Source organism: Sturnira hondurensis, unplaced genomic scaffold (assembly GCF_014824575.4).
Source record: "Sturnira hondurensis isolate 20B ecotype Veracruz unplaced genomic scaffold, ASM1482457v3 Scaffold0015596, whole genome shotgun sequence".
NCBI classification, from domain to species: Eukaryota; Metazoa; Chordata; class Mammalia; order Chiroptera; family Phyllostomidae; genus Sturnira; species Sturnira hondurensis.
In genome coordinates, this window is record NW_028088227.1 from 3,591,076 (window position 1) to 3,614,340 (window position 23,265).

Below are 23,265 nucleotides of genomic sequence, written 5' to 3' on the forward strand. Positions count from 1 at the left end.
GAGGTCATACAAGCCCCAACCACATTAACAAACACATATGCAAACCCACAACAGGGTATGTTAAATCATTGAGAAGAGTTAGAAAAGGAGGAAAATTTGTAGATAGCCAACATTTCAAATATACATTTCTTTCAACAAATATCATCTTATTTTACTCAGAAATTCTACACTTTAAACATGATACAATGGTATCTTCACAGTGGTGAAGAAAATACTGTTTGCCTAGAATTCAATACTACTAAGAATATCCCTCCAGCCCTGGCTGGTGTGGCTCAGTTGCTTGAATGCTGGCCCATAAACCACAGGGTTACCAGTTCAATTGCCAGTCAGGACACATGCCTGGGTTGCATGTCAGGTCCCCAATAGGGGGCACACGAGAGCCAACAACACACTGATGTTTCTCTCCCTTTTTCCCTCCTTTCTCACATAATATGTTTTGTGCTAGTTCAGTTTCAGGTAATACTTTATCGCTGCAAATAAATTTTCATATTTCCTATAGTTATAAAATCTTAAAAATAAAAATAATATCCCTCCACCTAATACATTGAATTGAGGAACATATATAAAGGACACATGGACAAAGTCAAAGGGGTGGGAGGTGGGGATGGCTAGGGTGGGGGAAAAATCGAGACAACTGTACTTGAACAAAAATATTTTTTTCAACCTAATGGGATTATATCATTAAATTTTCACTGATGTAATTTTTATCTTAGATGAAATGTTCACCTTAGAGAAAGAATGCTTTATTAAGCGTGTTGAAGGAAAAGACAAAATACTTGTCATAACTATCAATGTGTTGATCATGAATCCAACTGAACAAATTTATATAAGTGAAATTAGGTCTTTGATTGTTTTCTGTGTTTCAGGGGTTTGTTTTTTGTTTGTTTTTTCCCAAGTTAGGCAAGTCTATAGTTCCTGGAATTATAGGGCTGCAGGGAGCAGAGGATGTATGTTGAAAGTGTAGAAAACACTCATACAACAAATTGTTCAGGCATAGAATAAAAACTTGAATTTAATCTTGGCAAAAAAGATAATGTAAATATTTTGTAGGATTTAATGAGTTTTAATTGAAGAGAAGACAAATTAAGTTGGGTGTAAATCAAATTAGATCAGGTTAGGATCCATAAAATATCTGGATAACTAAATTATTAGATCTAAAAGCATAAAACCTTTTCACTAATCTGCCTCACAGTGGGCTCATAAAGCAGAGATAGCAACATAATATAGTTGAGTAGCATTTTTGAGTTTTATATGTAAAATTATTACTTGAGATTAGGCAAAAAAGGTTATCACATGATTTTATCAAATCTCACATATGTTTTGTGCTAGTTCAGTTTCAGGTAATACTTTATCACTGCAAATAAATGTTCATATTTCCTATAGTTATAAAAAAACAGCAAAAACCCCACAAAACAAATATTTCTTAGAATAGAAAGAAGGGGGAATATGTAAAATACTGTATAGGTTTCCTCTTTTCTATAGTCAGCATAAAAGATGTCGTTTATTAGAATACTTTCCAGCGTTTTTCAATCCTAATTACAAACACCACTAGGCATACGTCCATCTACTTAAGTCCCTTCTTTGTGTTCACTCCTACTGCTTCTTTGCCCTTCATTTCAGGAAAGTTGTCATGGGACACAATGCCATGTGTCATTGGGACTGTCTGTGCTGTTCAATCGTGAGTATTCACACAGCTTTTTTTCATGGGGACAACATTGAGGAGAATATGACTTTGGAAGACTTTCCAATGTTTCAAATAAATAACAGCTTGAGGTCTCTGCCTAAGAATAAAACACACAATTCAATGAAAAAAAAAATGTATCAGCATCTTGTACTTCACTATTGCTTTGCATCACATTAATGAAGACAATAAATAGTCATAATAGAAAAAGAGTACTTAGAATAAAATAAAGTGGTCCATCAAGTACTCAAACCCAGTTTATTACTGCAATGGACTCGGGTTATAATTACCAATGGAAACGAGAATAACTATAAGTTATTTTTATGTAAAAAGCATACTATACTAAGTCAACATAATAACACCGTTTTTATGAAGCACAATAATTATACTGAAGAAACAAAGTACATTTTCCTAAAAGAAGGTAAGTGTTGATAAGCTACTATAGCATTTTACAGTTGCAATGAACAAAAATAATCGTCATGACAAAATAGTAAAAGTTCATTAACTTTTGTAGCAATGCTTGAAAGATATTAAATAATAAAACTTAAAGATACATATGAAATAATAAAATGATTTTATATCATGTTTAATGTTCTATTATAAAATGACATTTTTTCCATAGTTTAACTGTATATACAAACTTGTTTATTATCTTTCACCAGTGCTATGTGTGAGATTGTTTCTGTTTCTAAGAATGTTTTCCTGTAATACTCCAATAAATTAATATATGGGAAAATGACTTTTAGGTGAGTGAAAATTTAAATATCAACCTTCAAAACTCTAATTAAGATTCTATCTCAAGCCACTGTGGATTTATCACTTTATTTATTTTACATCGGAAGCTTATGGAAAAGCCAAATGTTAATACCAGTTTTTAATCTCTGGTAACAAAGTATATTATATTAATTCACACACAAAGGCAAATGACAGACTGTTGAAAAAGAACCCAGGGTGAGGATCAAGCCATAGCATAGGGATACTATGGAGAGAGATATGATTTTGTGTAAAGACTGTTTATAAAAATTCCAGGGTTTACATTGATGAGCTATAATGATCATGAGTCATACACAAAACATTTCATAAATATAGGTGGAATATAATTTTTCCCATTTGCATCTAATAAGCCTTTTCTAAGGCAAAGAGATCATTGACGACCCAGACATGGGTATTGGGTAAGGGACTTCACCATTTAGACCTCTAGAGACCACCAAACTGAGGGAAGTCCTGGGAAGATGTATTGTACCCCACATCTCAAATTTCTCAGGAGAGGATGGTGGAGGATACTTTGACTCTGCAAATGCAAGAATATCTGGGCGAAGCACTTGTCTGCTTCGTCAGAGATTATCTAGGCAGGCAGGGCCACCCCGGGAAGATGATGCAATATATTCTTCTGGTTTACAAGAGCCGGCTCTCATTGGTGTGGATACTTGTTAACTATCACCAATGGAAGCTGACTACGTTGCTTGTCCAGCTGGTCCTGGCCTCTCCAAAATGGTGAAAGATGAAGCAACAGGCATAGGTGAAGTTTTCAGTCTAATCAGAGCTGAAATATACCTTGACAATATGAATCTCTCATTTTATGTTTCTTTGTATATTTAAAATATAATCAGTATGGGGAAATATATCACATTATACTTTTACTGACTTGAGTATTCCCAAATCCCCACACCACTAGATTAAAAGAAATAGTAACACCGTAAAAACAGCAAAATAGCATAATTTCGGGGAAAGAAGTATACAATCATGCTGTGTTAAAGTGTGCATTTACTATCTCCTGCTGTATGCCCCATAAAGTCTTCCAACTGTGAAAGAGCAATGTTGGGGACGGCCCTGCCTGGTTTCAGGAATTGTAATTGTCCCCATGGCTAAGTGGGCAACCTCTGGAATGTGGGCCACGGGAGACAAAGCTTGTCTCTGGCAGCAAGCGCTGCTTCTGCTCCTTCCCCTGCCCCCAAAGCATGGTTGATGTGCATTGTGGGTATGGCCCCTCAGAGAGGGGCAACCTAGGCCAATCACTTGGGAGGCCATCATGGAAGGACTGGGGGCGGGGGCTGCGACTAAGAGGGAGCGATGGACCATAGTTCCCCCCAACCCCGGCTATTGTGGCATAGCCCGTTTCCATCTGGGAGAAGTGCTGCCTGGCTGTAATCCACTTAAGCCTAAAAACCTATGATGGGGAAGGCAGTGCAGCCCTGTGCTGGAAAGGGCAGGTATCGGGGTAAATCAGGCCTAAGAAAGAATATGTAAAAATCCTGTGAAACCTGTTTTGTTTAGAATGCTCTCATTTAAATGATAAGGGTCCAAGCAAGAAGTTTGTTCCTCAAAGTTTCATGGCTCTTTAGCTATCTGACCCTGACCGAGAACAAGCCCTCACAGTTCTTTGAATCCTCTCTATTGTTTGATCCTTTGTATTCTTGTGCAAATGAACCCAATAAAAGCCCTTTGGTCAGGGGGCTCTTAGCCCTTCCCCTTTGAGGGATCGGCCACCTCTCCTCCCCAAGCAGATCATGTCTTGGTAGTGTTCACTTTCATCCGTGGCACATAAGGGGACTTGTGAGGAAAGTCACCCCCACAGAGCAACAAACAGTTATTGAAGGGATGGTGAAGAAGGGGGAAATATTTCTGAACCAGTGTACATGACAACAGAGTTCCTGATAAGTTAGCAAGACAGAGCACATGGGAAACACCACTGTGTATTTGATTCTAGGTAGTAGGTATAGTTAAATAATAACTTCATTGCCTTTCATATTTATGTAACAAGAGTTCATTAATTAAGTCTCTATATAGCCCATCTGTACTCTCATCATAATTTCTTTTTATTCCAATTAGATGTTTATTTTCCACATTTTAATGATTTTCTTATTTCAAAGTTATTAAAGTTTTGAATGCATCAGGCAACATTTATTTTCACAACTGGAATTTCTTTAGAAAAATGGAGTATTACTTTATCTTCCTGCTTCACCAGTAATGCTGTTTTTGTGCCTATGCTAATAGGATACTTTCACTCTGGTGGGGTGATGGGGCAGGGCCAGCAAAATTGCTCTTGAATAAAAGAAAGAAGATAGACAAGATTTGTTCATGTGATTATGTGGGTAGAGCTGAGAATATGTTCTTTTACCACAATTGAGATTACACATAAGTACCACTATTTGTTGCTATAAACTATTTAAAACATTTAAATGCTTTTCCCCTGAAATTCTTTCTTTTCTATTTTTGTTTTTTAACACACTGACACTGAGCTGGGTATCAGTCTAACTACTACAGGCCCTGGTGTTCCAAGATACATTTTACTTGACCTAAACTATTTAAATTAAAGCACAGCATACATTAAAAAATGAGTAAACACATAGTTACAGCGCAACAAATTTTTACAAATAAAGACACTGTGTAAGCACTCCCAGACCAAGGAGTAGAGAATAACCATCCTTGTGTCCTCCCAGTTTAATAAAAAGTAATTGTGTTTTTTATTATAGCACATTGATTTTACCTATTTTCATACAGCATGTACAGGCTTGCCTATGTATGGACTCTTCTGCGTCTGTTACTTTTGTGCATCATACATCTGTGAGATTAGCCCATTCTGGGGTATGACATAATCTGTGTATTTGTACTAGTGAATAGTGTCTATTGCCTGAATGTACCACAACCCACTTAGTGCTTCTATTACTGACATTTGAGCTGACGACAGTGAATTAAACTCCAAAAATTGAGAATGACATGGTATGCACAAAAGTTCACCGGTATTTACTCCTCGTTTTAAATATATGAAATATTAGAGTACACAAAACATCCACCAAATGAATAAGAAGTAACAAAAAACTGCAGAAAGCATATGGGGCACCATCGAGGCCCACGTGCCAATGTCATGAGTAAGCGATTATCCTGTGTGAAATAAAAAAGGTCTGCCTTCGGTTTCGTGCAGACAATAGAGAAGAGCTCTGCTGAGCTTCAGGAAATAGTGAAATGGCTCACGCACAGCAAAGTGCAGGTGAGGCAAGAGTGGGGTCAACCCCTCCTGCTTCCACTGCCCTTCGGAGAGCGTGGACGGAGCAATGTCTTCCCTTCCTCTCCTGTGTGGGTTCACTCACATCTGCAGGCCTCGAGGAAAGCACTGCTCACGACCGATGGTGGGGCGAGGCGGACATTCTTCTCAAACCTTCAATATGTTTCTGAAGCCTGTGGGAGTGGGGAACAACTTTGTCGAATAAAATCTGAAGCAAGTTTTGAGAAGCCTCACCACCTTCTAGGTTGCTGTTTAAAGATTTTGTGACAACAGGCGTTATAACGCAGGAGCAGAGAGGAAAAGGAGCTAGTATGAAAAGAACTGAATATTGATCTGTCAATATATGACTAGGCCCAGTTCAACTAATCAAATATTCATCTAGAAATGTATCTGATAAAAAATCTTAAAACCTTAACTATCAGCAAACTTAAATGAAAAAATTATCTTGGTTACTGATACTGAGTATGGCCTTAGGAAAATGTAGGAAAAAGTAGATTCCATTTCTTTCTCTTCCTCCTTCTGTGTAAGTACATCGGTGTTACATCTCAGATTTTGCTCTGAGACGTGTGGTAAAAGACAAAGGAAATCTGAATTCTATCCTCACTGAATTTATGAGATGAGAAATTTTATTAGGTGATGGAGAAACATGACAAGAAAGAAAATTTCTGAGGACCGAATGTACAATATGGTAATTATAGTTGATAACACTGCATGATACCATTGAAATTTGCTAAGGGAGCAGAATTAAAACATTTTCAGCAGAAAACAAAAGATAAATATGTGTGATAATAAACTATGTGGTAGGAATCTTTTCAGAATGTATACATATATCAAATCACCATGATGCACATTTTAAATATCTTACAATGCATTGGAAATTATGCCTCAAAAATGAAAATAAAATTGCAAGAGAATGGAGGTTTTAAGCAATGCTATGTAATGCCATTAAATAGTTCTTATTAGCACTTCCTTACAAATGCCAATGAAGGCAATTCTGTAGGGACAAGTAAGTGCAATAATTATGTACTTGATGAGATGTTTCTACTAATAAATACTGATGTGTCCTGGGGGGACACCACCATCATTTCTGCACCCAGAAATTTGATCAGGGTGCATTGTTTGCTATCTAATGTAGAGTTAGCTAACAACAGTGTTGAGCATACACACACACACACACACACATGAGGGAGAAACAAATAATGTATTACTCCTGGGCTAATAACTTATTGACTACTCAGAGTTAAGAGAGAGGTCGATGTAAGAAACAGAGGGGAATTCCTTTGTTTTTTCCACATATTAATGAAATATGGTGTGAGATAATATGCCCTATAGAACACATATTAAGAAAAAACATTTACCAGACAATCTGACCATAAATCTACTTGCTTTTTTAATGGAGCTAAATAGCTTACCAAAATAACTTAAGGCAAGTGAATAAAGTGGAAGTCTTCTCTTTAGGACAAAAAATACATAATGTATTTTATTATCTAGGATAATAATGTGGATGAAGAATATCAGGATATCACAACTGTGCTTTCTAATGTTCCCAGCACAGACAGTAATGATGTATCATTCTCCCCCCAAAGACATCCCCAGAATAGTTCATTTTCCTGGTTTCTTTTTGCCGAGATTGATTATTTGATTTACAAGGTCCTACCCTCAGAGTCTGCAGCCCAGAAGTCAAAATTGTGTTTAAATAACCATAGCAAAATGTAATTACAAACTAAGAAATGCACCTGGGCTTCAATGTTTCCTTTTAGTGAGGGAGTCTAATTCTCCTTGGCAACTCTTGGTTGTTACAGCATCTCCAACTTCCCTTGTTTTTATCTGTATCATTAATGATTCATGGGTATTTATTTTATATTGGATCAATGATCAAATTGTCAATTATTTAGTGCACAAATTGTCCCAGCTTTAGCTAATCTTAGCTCTTTCATTAAGTTGGCTCCTGTGTCTTTTGACACATCCCCAGAATATTGCGTGTGCATGTTTGTGTGGTGTGTGTGCACAATGTATGCACTTGTGCTTTTGAGCACTTCACTAATTTCTGGCACTAAAGGTGCTCTAAGATGATCTTGTATATTTCCTCCCCTGGTCTTAGAGTCAGCCATTTTTGTAAGGAGTCCTGGTTCTTTTTAAGTTTTGTACAGTTAAATGTGCTTATATTGCTATTTTAAGATATTGCTATTAATAAGATGAATTTTAACAGTAAAATTAATAAGATTAAACTTTACAGAAATAAATGAATAAATATTTAAGAACCATTATGTATGTGTATATATATGTGTGTGTGTGTGTGTGTGTGTGTTTGTGTGTGTGTGTGTGTATACATCAAATGAAAGCATTTTTTTCTTTAGTCTCCTTTAGGGGTATACTAAAGAAGAAATCTATATCATTTTTTTGCTTACAAAGATTATAAAATCATATTTTTATTTTTAATTTTATTTAAGATTTGAAGGAATATGCTATTACTATTGTCCCATTTTTTCTCTCCGTTGTTCCCCCCTGCTCTGTACTCCTTCCCTCCAGCACTCCCCTCCTCTGTTTGTGTCCATGAATTGTACAAATAAATTCTTTGGTTTCTCCATTTCCTATACTGTTCTTAACTTCCCCCTGTCTATTTTGTAGCTACCATTTATGCTTCTTATTCCCTGTAACTTTTCCCCCACCCTCCTCCCTCCCCCTGTGCTCTGATAACTCTCCAAGTGATCTCCATTTCTGTGACTCTCTTCTTGTTCTAGTTGTTTGCTTAGTTCATTTTTGTTCTTGTTTTGTTTTAGGTTTGATTGTTGTTAGTTGTGAGTTTGCTGTCATTTTACCATTCATAGTTTTGATTGTCTTCTTTTTCTTAGATAAGTCCCTTTAACATTTCATATAATAAAGGCTTGGTGATGATGAACTCCTTTAGCTTGACCTTATCTGGGAAGCACTTTATCTGCTCTTCCATTCTAAAAGAAAGCTTTGTTAGATAGAGTAATCTTGAATGCCAGTCCTTGCCTTTCATGACTTCAAGTATTTCTTTCCAGTCTCTGGTTGCCTGCAAGGTTTCTTTTGGGAAATCAGATGATGGTCCTATGAGAACTCCTTTGTGAGTAACTGTCTCCTTTTCCCTTGCTGCTCTTAGGGTTCTCTCCTTATTTTTAATCTTGGCTAGTGTAATTATGATGTGCCCTGGTGTGTGTTTCCTTGGGTCCAACTTCTTTGGGACTCTCTGAAGTTCCTGGGCTTCCTGGCAGTCTATTTCCTTCACCAGATTGGAGAAGTTCTCCTTCATTATTTTTTCAAATGAGTTTTTAATTTTTTGCTTTTCCTCTTTTCCTTCAGGAACCCCTTTGATTCAGATGTTGGAACATTTAAAGTTGTCTTGGAGGTTCCTAATCTGCTCATTTTTTTTTTTTTGAAACTCTCGTTTCTCCATTCTGTTCTGGTTGAAAGTTTATTTCTCCCTTCTGCTCCAAATCATTGATTTGAGTTCTGGTTTCCTTCTCTTCACTGTTGATTCCCTGTATATTTTTATTTCACTTTGTATAGCCTTCACTTATTCCTGTTTTGTATCTGTACTCAGTCATTTCTGTGAGCATGCTGATTGCCAGCGTTAGAACTCTGAATATAATAGATTGTCTATCTCCTCATTACTTAGCTTTTTTTTCTGGAGTGTTGATCTGTTCTTTCACTTGGGCCATATTTCTTTGTCTCAGAGTACATGTTATTTTATAAGGGCTGGAACCTTAGGTATCCACCAGGTCAGGTCAGGTTGTTGAGCTATGGCATTGTACGTGGGGATGGGTCTGAGATGGAACAATGCCATTTGCTAAGCTCTTGCCCCATGTTCAGTAGCTTTCCCCACTACCAATAAGAGAATTGGGCCCGTCTGATGTTGATTCCTGGGTAGGTGTGTTTGTGTGCATTCTAGGACCCTGTGGGCCCCTTCAGTAGATTTTTCTGTGAGACTGGGAGCACACTGCCAGTACCCCGACAGGTTTTTACAGCCAGAAGTTTTGAGGCTTTATTTACCTGTGTTCTCCAGTTGTGCCTTCCCATTTATCCACACGCAAATATGGGACCACCCGGTTTGTCAGTTGCCACCTTTCTGCACATTCTCTCTGCCTGTGCTGCCTGTGTCTGCTCCTCCTACCAGTCTGGATGAATATTTCTTCTTTAACTCCTTTGTTGTCAGACTTCCATACAGTTTGATTTTCAGGCAGTTCTTGATGTTTTTGTCTTTTACTTGGTTATTGTCTTTCTTTTGCTTGTGTGAGGAAGCACAGCATATCTACCTATGCTTCCATCTTGCCTGGAAGTCTTAAATAAAATCATATTTTTATATACCTAAAACATTTGTTTAAATGTTAAATTTATTGAGAAGTTTTAAATGTTTTGGTGCCTATGCAAAGTCAGCCAAAAGTTCAATAATTAAAATATTACTTACACAATAAATATTTAATTAACTACCTAAGTTATTTTTATGTTTAAAAATATAATATTAATGCAAATTAGAGAAATCAACATAATCGCCTGATATTTTTTATTATAATATATAAATTTATGAGGTGATTGGAAAAGCAGTAGAGGCAATAATTATTCTAACATTACGATCATCCCTTGACATCATGGTTCATTTGATTGGGTGTCACACTGCAATGTAAAAGGTCACCAGCTCCATTCCCAGTCAGGACATTTGTCTGGGTTGTGGGTCTGGTCCCCTTTTGGGGCACGGATGAGAGGCAGCTAATTGATGTTTCTGTCTCACATCAGTGTTTCTTTCCTCTCTTTTTCCCTTCCTTCTCCTCTCTCTAAAAATAAATACATAAATATATTTAAAAATTACGATGAGGTAGACATACACCAAACAAGAGAATTAAGTAGTTTACTTTTTTCTACCATGTTAGTCCAGAACAAAAAGTCATAGAACGGGGAGCCATATTTTTAATATGAAAGAATTTAAAATTCATGGAAAGTTATTTTGTCTTGAGAAGGTGATCCAGTTTACAAATAGACACAACTTAGAGAAACATGAACATTGCAAAAACCCAAATCATTATTTCACTTAACTTAGCAGATGTGTTCTTTCACTAACAAGGTAAGGAACCATATCATATTGTTTACATTTACAAGACATAAATAATTGATAGCATGAATATGTAGTGTTAATTATACTTTCATTGACATAGATTGATAGATGCAATATATTACTTGTTCTTTTCAATAATTAAGTTTTGAAAATAATATTGAGAGAGCAAAACAATTTTCAGATAAAGATTTCTCTTTATTGACTAGCTGGTGTGAATAACATATTTTCTTAATTTAGAGTAATTTAAATTATTTGTTTTTGTTTTTTCCTGTGTTCATAGAAGTGAGAAAGAAATGGGGAACAGGGATTTACAATTATAACAATAATTATCATGGTAATTTACCATAAGTATTTACCATAGTGAATATAGAGGCAGCAACTTTTCATCAGTTATGACTTAAAAATCAATGAAGAATGAAGTATAAAAATATCATTGATCTTATCATCCTGGTTTAAGAATTATTTATTATGTAATTACTACTATTGTTTCAGGAAAACATTAACTGGCATCCTGTGAATATCAGACTATATCCATGGAAATTAATTTCTTTAAAATGCATTCATCATTCTCAGTTACCCTTAGTTTGAGATATCAAATCTAGTTTTATATTTTTAACATTTTTATTGAATTCATAAAAGCAGCACTTGTTAATCAAATGACATAGGCTTCAAATGAACAATTTCATAACACATCATCTATATGTTGCATTGTGTGTTCACCACCCAAAGTCAAGTCTCTTTCTGTCACCATGTAGTCTCCCTCTTACCCACATTTACCTCCTCAAACCCCCTTTCCTTCTGGTAATTCCCATACTGTTGTCTATGTCTAGAGTTATTTTTTTCTGTTTAATCCTTCCCCCTTTTTTACCAAAAGAACCTTAAAATCCCTTTGGACAGTTGTCAGTCTGTTATTATTTGAGTGTTTGTATTTTGTTTGTTTATTTTGTTCATTAGATTCCACAGATAAGTAAAAACATATGGTATTTGTCTTTCTCTCACCGGCTTACTTCACTTAGAGTAGTATTTTCAAGGTCAATCCATGCTCTTACAAAAGGTAAGGTTTCCTTCTTTTTTTATGGCAGAGTTGTGTTTAATTGTATAAATGTACCACAGCTTTTTGTATCCACTCATCTACTGATGGACACTCGGTTGGCTTCCAAATCTGGGTGATTGTAAATAACACTGCCATGAGCGTAGGAATGCTTATGTACTTTCCAATCAATGTTTTAAGTTTCCTCAGATATAATCCCAGAGGTGGAATAACTAGGTAATAAGGCAATTTCTTTTCTAATTTTTTGAGGTCATTCACTGCTTTCCACAGTGGCTATCCCAATCTCTATCAATACCAAGAGCATAAGGGCTCCTCTTTCTCCACATCCTTGCCAACACCAGTTGTTTATCAATTTACTAATGATAGCCATTCTAGAGTGAGGTGATAACTTACTGTGGTTTAATTTACATTTTTTCTGATGATACTGACATTGATCATTTTTTTGTATGTTTATTGGCCATCTGTATGTCTAGGTACTTTTTTTTGCTGTTGTTCTTTTTAAATTGTATAAGTGCTTCATAAATTGTGTTTGGATATTAACCTCTTATCAGGTATATCATTAGCAAATATGTTCTCCCATTTAGTTGGTTGTCTTTTCATTGAGTTGATTGTCTTTTCATTGAGGTGATAATTTCCTTTGATGTGCAAAAGTTCTTTAGTTTGATGCAGTACAGAAATATTCAAGCTTTTACATCTCATGATACACATACTAATTACCAAAATTCTATGGCCCAAGAAAAATGTACACTTTTGCTGATCTAACATAAAAGTAGGTATAATTTTGATTAATTTACACTGAATATTTTTTAAAAGATTTTATTTATTTATCTTTAGAGGGGAAGGAAAGGAGAGAGGGAGAGAAATATCAATGTATGGTTGCTTCTCACATGTCCCCTACTGGGAACTGGCCTGCAACCCAGGCATGTGCCCCGACTGGGAATCGAACCGAAATCCTCTGGTTTGCAGGCCCACACTCAATCCACTGAGCTACACCAGCCAGGGTTACACTGAATATTATTGTTGTGATGGCTAATTTAGTTTTGGAAGATTGTATGTTTCCATGAATTTATCCATTTTGTCTAGGTTGTCCAATTTATTGGTATATAATTGTTTGTAATATTAATATTTTTCTACAATTCTTCATAGTTCTGTTGTGACAGGTGTAACTTCTTGTCTTTCTTTTTTGATGTATTCATTTGGATCATCTCTCTTTTTTACTGATGAGTCTGATTAAAGGTTTGTCAATCTTGATTATCTTTTCAAAGAACCAGTTCTTGGTTTCACTGATCTTTTTTATTGTTCTTTAGACTCTGTTTTATTTATTTCTGCTTAGATCTTTATTATTTCCTGTGGGGGCAACTTTCCTCGAAAGTCCCTGAGACACCAGGGATGAAAGTAAACATGACTGAGACATGATGTGATCTACTTGGGGAGGAGAGGTGGCCATTTTCTCAGAGGAAAAAGGCCTTGAGCAGTAGCCAGTTTCTCAGGGGAAAAAGGCATTGAGATCCCTCTTCCAGGGACTTTTATTGGGTTGTAATACACAGGAATACAGGGTGGCAAGGATCAAACAGTAGATAACATTTCAAAGAAATCTGAGGGTTTAGTCTGAGTCAGTGTCTGTCAGGAAGAAAGTTTTTCAGAAACTTTAGGGTTTCCTGCTGGAACCCTTAACATATGAATGAAAGCACTCTTAGCAAAGCAGATTTCACAGGTTTATCAGGAAATCTTTGTGATGCCAGATTTTTCCCCAGGACATGCTCTAGCAAGGCAAAGAGCTCCACCCCTCCCCATCAGGTATTCAGGCTTAAGGGGATTAGAGCCAGGAAGTGCCTCTCCCAGAGTACATGGGGACTCGGGCTTTGTCAAAGATGGGAGTGAGAGTCCATTGCTCCATCTTTGTCTCAGCCCCCTGAGGTCTTCCATGATGGCCTCCTAAGTGATCAGGTCTGGCCTAGGTTACCCCTTCTCTGAGGGTTCTCACCTGTCTCGGACCATATGACCATGCTTCTGGGGCAGGGAGGAAACTGAGGCAACATTTGCTACCAGAGACAACCTTCGTCTCCTGTGGCTCGCATTCCAGAGGTCATCACTGCCCTTAGCCACAGCAGGTAGAGTTACAATTCCTAGAACCAGGCAGAGTGGTCTGCAACAATTTTCCTTCTTTTACTCACTTTAGCTTTGTTTGTTAAACTTCTTGTAATTCCTTTAAGTGTAAAGCTAGATGCGTTATCTGAGATTTTTGTTGCTTCTTAAGGTTGCCCTGTTATGCTACAAATTCCCTCATAATATAAAATTGCCTTCACTATGTCCCGTATTTTTAATTGTTTTATAATCTTATTGTTAATCCATTCATTTTGTTTAACAGACAGGGAAGGGAAGGAAAAAGAGAAGGAGAGAAACATCAATATGAGAGAGAAACATCAATCCTGTGCTAGAACTTGCCATGAATGGGAACCAAACCCACAACCCAGGCATGTGCCCTGACTGAATTTAAACCCATACCCTTCCAGCTCACAAGACAATGTCCAACCAACTGAGCCACACAAGCCAGGGCTGTAGGAGACCATTCTGCATGGCATGGGCTCAGCCCCCAGTGGCAAACATTTACCTCAAAGTAACTTTTAAAAATCCATGCTAAACCTTCCAAGGACAAGTGGAACCGGTTCAACCACTTTTGCCTTTTTTATTTGCAAATATCTCTCTTTGGTGATGTGATTAGCAGCATTGGCTCCTTTGTTCTCTGTAAAAGGTAAACCACCTAAAGCCAGCTGTGCATAGTATATGAGGTCCACCGCATAATGTGCTGAGAAACCCAATAAAGGCTGGTTATGGCAAGGCTTTTGCTCCCCTTGAGAGAAAAAGCCATACTGTGCCTCTTCCTCCACTGGATTCGGTAGTGCGTATGAATGTGTCGTTTCATCCATAATGACATGAACACTGCGGGCCGGTGTCCACATCACAAGGCAAACCATTCATTGTCTAGTAATATGCTATTAACCTCCATATTTTTAGTGTTTTTCATGTTTTTAATTACATTTTTTTTACTTTGATATCATTGTGGTTATAGAATATGCCTAATATAATTTCAAATTCTTGAATTTGTTAAGATGTGTTTTATGTTCTAACACGTGGTCTATTCTAGATAATGTTCCTTGTGCACTTGAAAAGAATGTATATTCTGTTGCTTTTGGTGAAATGTTCTAGAACTATTGATTAAATCCTTCTGGTCCAGCGTGTCCTTTAAGGGAGCTATTGTCTCGTTGAGTTTTTCTCTGGAAGATTTATGTATTGATGTTGGGGGTGGGGGCTAAAATCTCCCATATGACTGAGTTACTATTGACCTCTCCTTTTATGCTTATGAAAATTTGTTCTATATATTTAGGTGTTCCTATGTTGTATACATATGTTTGCAAGGGTTATTTCCTCTTCTTGGGTTGCTCCCATTATCTTTCTGTACTGTTTTTCTCTGGCTATTTTTAAAGCCTTTATTTTAAAGTCTATTGTGTCTAATATTGTGTTCTAAATTTCTTACTGTTTTATGGCTTCTATGTCCTTTTTCATGCTGATGAATTTCTTACTGAGCTCCTTAAACATCCTTATATGCATTTTTTGGAACTCTGTACCTGGTAAATGGATCGCCACCATTTAACTTAGTTCTTATACCCTGGCTGGTGTGGCTCAGTGGGCTAAGCACCAGCCGACTGACTGAAAAGCTTCCAGTTCCATTCCCAGGGGGCTAGATCCCCAGTCGGGGACGTGCGAGAAGCAACCAATCAGTGTATCTCTTGTGCACTGGTGTTTCTCCCCTTCTTTTTCTCCCTCTCCCTCTTTAAAAGTAAAAAATAAAAATAATAATTTAGCTCTTTTTTTGGTGAGATTTCTCCTGTTCTTTCATTTTGGCTGAGTTTTGTTTTTTTTAATTCGTTTCTATTAATTATGTAGATCTGCTATGTCTCCCAGTCTTGTTAGGTGGCTTTATGTAGTAGGTGTCCTGTGGTGCCCTGTGATGTCATCTCCTAGATTACTTGACTGGGGTGTTCCAGTAATGTCCCTTGTTTGGGTTATGTGAACCCTCCTGTTATAATTGAGTCTTGATTGGTTTCGGTCTTTTTGTGTGTACATTCAACCCTCAAACTGACTTACTATGTGGAGTAACCCCAAGTAGAACATATCTCGCTCTCTCCTTCTCTTCCTCTCTCTCTATAAAAATGAGTAAATAAAATCTTTAAAAAACCTACAAAGACATTTTTTATAGAAATATACAAAGACATCCTAAAATTTATGTGGAACCATGCATGACCTTGAGTGACTAAGGCAATCCTGAGAAAAAAGAAGAAAACAGGAAATGTCATACTAATTTCAGGCTATATAGGAAAGCTATAGTAAATGGCCATTTGGCTTCTCCAAATGTTTGGGATGCTTCCAAAGAGGCCCATTTGTTTCTCGCCCCAGCCAGAGTACTGAGTTGAGGTTTATGACTGGGTGAGAAAAAAAAGTTTGAGAGTATGGCAGCTAGTGTTCTTGGAGGTCAGACAGAGGAGCAATCCTAATAACTGCATCAAAGAGTTCACTAAGAAGCCTACCCACAAGCTGTTTGGGAAATTGTCACCTGCAGAAACTCCCAACGACCCATGGGTAACCCAAGTACCCCATATGCATTACCCACACATACCCTCAACTCTGCAGCCCACATTCGGTGTGTGTATTCCCAAAAGCAGTAGGAAGAGCACATTTTGAAGATGATCAGAATGTACAGAATACAGGCCCAAATCTGCAGAACAAAAGAAACAGCAAACTTGAATTACAGCTCCACCTCTGGTAGAACCAAATGAAGGCTGTCAGCACCTCTCCTGGTGCTTTGCAGAAACAAAAGAAGACATTCAAGCTTAAGATGAAAGAGTAATAAACATGGAACAGGTGTGCACATAGGTCAGAGAAAGCCTTAGAATCTCTGGCAGGGTTCGAGGGAAGTATTTCCCTTCAAAGAGAGTTGGTAATAAAAACTGAAGGAAGTGATTGCTTCTACAAATGCAAGAACAGCAATACAAACCTGCAAGAAACTGAAAAATGAGAAAATAAAGCATCAAAGGATCACAATAATCTTCCAGTAACCAAACCCAAAGGCATGGAGATCTACAATTTACCCAACAATGTGTTCAAAATACCTGAAATAAGTAAATGAAGAAGCTACAAGAAAACATACAGACATGTTTAGCTAAACAATACACAAATAAAATGAAATATTTAACAAAGAGATAGAAATTATAGGAATAATCAACACAACAAATTCTGGAGCTAAAGATTCCAAGGAATTAAATATTTAAAAAAATCAATAGAATCAGCAATGAAATAGATCAAGCAGAAGAAAGTATCAATGATCAAAAGACAGAAACTTTGAAATTACCAGTTAGAAGAGAAAAGTTTTTAAAAAACTGGAGAAAGACTGAGTGGTCTGTGGGATAGCAGCAGGAGAAGCAATCTGTGAATTTTAGAAGTCTCAGCAGAGAAGAGAGAGCTGAATGGAAAGCTTATTTAAAGAAGTAATAGATGAGAATTTACCAAATCTGAGGAGAGGTTAGGATATCCAAGTTCATGAAGATCATAGGTTATCCAACAAATTCACCCTGCAGAGATCATCTCCAATACACATCATAATAAGATTCTCGAAAATCAGTGACAAAGAAAGAATCTGAAGAAAATAAGCAGGAGAAAATAAACTTGTAACATACAAGGAATCCTACAGTAGGTTTTAGTAAATTTCTTTGCAGAAATACTACAGGCCAGGAGAGAAAGTAAAAATGTCAACAAGAAATATTCTACCCAGCAAAGTTATACCTCAGAAATGAAGGAGAAATAAAGACTTTCCCAAACAAACCAAAGTCCATCACTGCCAGATGACATAGAAGATGTGCTGATGGGAGTTTTTAAGCTAAAATGAAAGAATGCTAATTCTGACCTTTTTCATTGTAGGAACATGAAAATATATATCTACACTGACAAAAGTATGTAAAAGGTCAAGTTCAGAACGCTCGAATACTCTAATATGGTTGTTTGTTAAGCACTTTAGTATAAAGTTTAAAAACAAGAGCATTTAAATAACTATAGGTACAATATGAATGAATACACAATATATAAAGAATTAAATTGTGACATTAAAAAGACAATACAATTGGAGGAGGAAGTAAAAGATACAGTTTTTGTGCAATAAAAGTACTTAACTATAAAAATTAAACTATTATATCTATAATATGTTTGATAACCACAAAGAAAATTCTAAAGTAGATTTACGAAAATAGAGAGACAAGATTAAAAACATATTAGTAATAAAAATCATTAATTTCAAACAAAGGCAGCATAGAGGAAGAAAGAAATCAGGAAACTAAACAGCAGCCAGAAAACAATGAATAAAATATCATTTGTAAGGCCTTATTTAAATGTAAGTGGATTGAATTACTCAATCAAAAACTACAGAGTGGTGATATGAATGAAATACAAAATCCAATTATATGCTGCCTACAAAATACATCAATTTTAAGGACACACATAGACTGAAAGTGAAAACACGGGAAGAGTTACTCCATGTAATTGAAAACCAAAAGAGAATGCGTGAATTATACCCAAAAAATAGACTTTAAACCAACAGTGCTAATTAGAGACAAGAAAGTACTACTAATAAAGTAGCCAATTATGAAGAAGATATAACAATCATAAATTTATACATACCCAGATTTTAGTAACTAATATATTGAACAAATACTAACAGATCTAAAGAGAGAAGTAGACAAGAATACAATGACAGTAGGGGACTTCAATACTCCCACTTTGAACAATGGATATCTGTTCAGTCAGAAAATGAATAAGGAAACATTCTTCTTTAACCATACTTTGGATCAATTATTTCTAACAGACCCATAAGAAATATTCCTTGTAGTAATAATAGAACATATATTCTTCTCAAGCTTGCATGAAAAATTTTCCAGAATAGATCATAGAATAGGTCACAGAACAAATTTTAGCAAAACTAAAATTATTGAAATCATATTAAGTATCTTTTCCAACCACTGTGGTTAGAAACTGGAAATCAGTCACAGAAAGAAAGTTGAACATTCACAGATGTGAGGAAATTAAACAGACTTCTGAAGGAAAATTGAAAGGGGGATTTTAAAAATAGATTAAAACAAAGGAAAATGTAAATACAAAGTACCAAAACCTGTAGGATGCTAAAAAATCAGTTCTAAGAGGAAAATTCATAGCAATAATGTCACTTCATTTTTTGGCTTTTTGTTACAGTAGCACCCCATTTTTAGGTACTAAAATCTAGATCAGTTTACTGTTTCCATAGTAACAAATTATAACAGATTACCATACATGTATCAGCCTGAAACAACATACGCTTATTATTTTCCATTTCTAGGATTCACATTTTGCCTTGTAAGATGTATATTCACCGACTCTGGGAATGAGAACTTAGGGCATTTTTTTTGCCAGGGGTATGGCATGGGAATATTAGTTTGCTGACCATAGTGAAGTATGGTTTGATACAATACAGAGAACGAAAACTAGATCACAAAGTCAAGCGAGGGGCAGAATTTAAAGGAGTGTCAGGGGGAGGCATCAGGGTGCTCCTGGGAACACGAGAAAGAGAGGTTATGTGTTCTTTAACCAAACGTAATTATGAGAGATTATGTGTCTGTGTGGAGCTCTCTCCCGAATAAGTAAAAAGTCTACTAGGAACTTCTTTCCTGTTAGTCTTCACAAAAGTGGTGAAATAATAAATGCGTGAGTGAAAAATGAAGAGGAACAAAGGACGGCACTGAGATTTTTAGCTTTGATGTTGAATCAATGGTTACTCTTTAGTCCTTAGTTATACCTTTGATGTATTATTAAGGCAATATTAAGAAAAATATAACTTGCCCTCATAATGAATGTGTTAAAGTGATCCCAAATAACAGGGCGAGAACAAAGATTATTATATAAATTATAGTTTTGGGAATAAATTTGGCACAAGAGATCGTGTCCATCACCTTTTAGTTTTCTCCCGCTTCTTTTTCTTAATTCACTTAGGTTACTAGGGTATTTTACTGCTTTGTAGGTGATGCTTTCTTTAACCATATGATTATTTTTGTTATTTTCATGTACATATAACTCTATGTGTATCTTGCACAGTCAATTCTGTTAGCTTTTTAATTTTTTTATCTTCCTCTCGATTGTTATGCAGGTGGCATTGAATGTCCTGCTTACTTAATTCTAGGTGTTATGGATGCTGGGCCTGATGGAGCGGAGGAAAGCATGATTGTTACAGAGACCATCCCCGGTGCTGCTGGGGGTCTTGTTACTCTATGGTTCTTCTTGCCTGCTACCCATATGAGCTGTGGCTGTCAATGCCAGAGCTTGGTAAAAAGGAAAGGAACTATTTATTTAAAAGTTAGACAGGTTTAGAGTAATGGTGGAATGTCACTCTTAAATCCAAACGTCCCTTTAAAACACCCACAAACAAACACATGCAGGCCTGCCTCCCCTTGCCAAACAGGCTAGTCAGGGGTACAATATCTCAGGCAATGAAACAGAAGTCTGTAGCTCATCTGGATTACCATTCTTAATTCAAAACCTCATTCTCAGGGTGGGCCGTTGGGAGTACTTCTGCATTCTTTAAAACCAAGAGAGAGCTCCACGTGGAGGCTACATCTTGCCTTCTGGCTTTCCAAGCCACGTGGCCAAAAGACCTCCCTCTCTGCCCCAAAACCACCTGGCTAAGCCCTGGCGTGGCTGCTGTACCTGGGGTTTAATCCTGGCATGGATCTTCCTCTGTAACCCCATTTCTGACTCCTCCCACACTGGGCTACACCTGCCAGTAGTCAGGTCTCTTCTGCCTTTCTTGGCTGCCATTGTTAGTCCAGGCAAGGTGATGCAGAAGCCACCTCCCAGCTGCTCTCATGGGTGCGGAAGGCCCTCCAGCTGTATGGCCTCGTGGATTAGAGTCATGTCCATCTCCCTGGTTCCCAGTGCAGGCACAGCTTTTCAACATTATTCAAACACTGGCCAAGTTCTTCAGATATGTAAAGTAGCTCTCAGTGGCCCTGCTCCACTTCCTTCATCCCCCAAATTATGGTTATGGAGGTTTTCTCCATTTGGGGGAACCTTCAGCTCAACACCCTGTTACAGCACCTGGCTGCAGTAGGCAGAATTGTTTACCTATACCTATGGGTTTGAAAATGTTGATTGTCCACTGATGTGTCCCATGGGTTCTGTGGGTCAGCAAGGATGAATATGTCAATTGTATGTACCAGAGATGACTAAGATGTCCAAATCACATTTCGATTTCTCTGAGCACAAGTACACTCTTTAGCTACTTCTGTCAACTTTCCCTACTGCCAGTTATGGTTAGTGCCATATATATATTACATATATATTAGATGTATATATTATATATATTATATGTATGTGAATGATCCTATTCTTTTTATCTGAGTGCTGTAACTGCATAATGAGAAATATGGTTGGTTCGGGTGACTTTATTTGACTGAATTGTGGGAAGGGGATTGTGGGAGATCTTACATCTTTGAAAGGGAAGTGATCTCATTATTTTTCTGTAAACATACTTATGTTTTTTGCATGTGGTGTCACTTTCTCCATATCTCTAGATTTTCTGTCATTTAAAGCCAAGAAAATTTCCTGAAATTAGGCATGCATGACTGGCATCTGACTTAATAAGTTCTGAAATTCTTAAGATACAATCATAGACTATCAAACCCTGAACAACATTGGGCCAAAGTACACACGTTATGTGTGTTTCCATGTTAGGTTTACATGGTAGTTGAAAAGTTAAAGATCACAGGATTTGCTAGATCTCCTAATTTCTCTCTCATTTGGGGAAGGTTTTATGAAATAGAGTATTTTTGAATCTTGACTCAGAAAAGCAGAGATTCATATATTTGGCCATTGCAATAAAAAAAGTAGGCAAAAGACACTGAAATACAGAACAGGCTGACAGGGCCCAGAGGGGAGAGTGGAGAGAATCACAGGGGAAAAGGGGAAGGACTCACATGAACAAGTATAAAGGAGACGTGGACAATAACTAAGGTGGGGAGCACTGGGGTTGGTGCAGGGCTGGGAATATAAGACAGAAAACTGTACTTGAACAAGAATTAAATTTTTTAAAAAGTAGGCAAAATGGACTAGGCTCCTTTCTTGTTTATATAATAATTCCATTCTGCAATCACATTTAAACATTTAAAAAGCTGTTATAATCTATTAAAAGTGTGTGGGGCATACATAGAGCAAACTATTAAGACCCCTGTGGAAAGCAGCTTCCGTGGTTAGCACAGAGTTCTTGGACAGCTACACAAACATCAACACCGGTAATAAATATGTTAAAGTTTGGTCACCTACTTGTTTAAGCACAAGAATTGTTGGGTCCTTCCAATGAAAGAAGCTTTTTCTCCTTAAGTTGTAGGTGAATTTTTATACACACACTTTATTTTTTAAACAAACATTTTAACTCCTAGAAAAACTATTTTTAGTGAGTTACATGAATGCAGCTTCCAAAGATGCAAGAGAAAGGAGGACTAAAGCCAAGACCTATAATTAACTGCATGCCTATTTGCTAAAAAATGTGCAATTCTCATTTCTGTCCCTGAATGGAGCCACAGGGACTAGTGTCATTAGACTGTCACTACAGTCCTATTATTACAGAAATAATAAGAAACAAGCTCTGGAATTTGCTTTTCTCTTTTCAATTTTGGGGTAATCTGGTGATAAAATCAGAAACAGAAGTTATTTTTAAATGTGCTTCATAAGCCTTATAAAGTGATAACTCCTTACATATGTAAATAAATATGATATTGGTACTTTTGAATAGTGGCTTAAGGTAAAAATAATAATATAATGTGATTAACATGCTTTACCAGAGCATATAACCTAATTTGATTACACATTTAATTATGATGCAATAGAAATGACCCACTGTTTCTGTTTCTACGATTTACTCATTTTTTTTCTGTGATTGTGATCACTGAGTATTTTGAACATTTCCTACATTTTCCTGATGATGATTCTTCTGCAATGTATCCCTTTTGCCTCCTACTGGTTCTCAGTCCTCTTTGTCTTTCTTGCTTTTGATTCTATAAGCCTTTGTCTTAAATCCTATGAAACTATCCTTAAATGGTATGCACATTAAAGCCACATTACCAGAGAGATTCTCTATTGCATAAGTGCTCTTGGGCGATCCAGAGGCACAACAAAACATGCAAACCTCATAGACTCTCTATTGAACTGATGTTGCCAAGGGGGTCAAGTGTGCCCTAGAAATGTAAAATGGGCCCTAAGGTACAGCCTATCATACAGACAACTTGTACACACGTATTTTTAAGTAAATTCAAAATATCCTAAAATAAACTTATCATTATTCTGGCTCACTTGCTCTTCCTCTACCCATAATTGTTTCACATGTTGAAAGA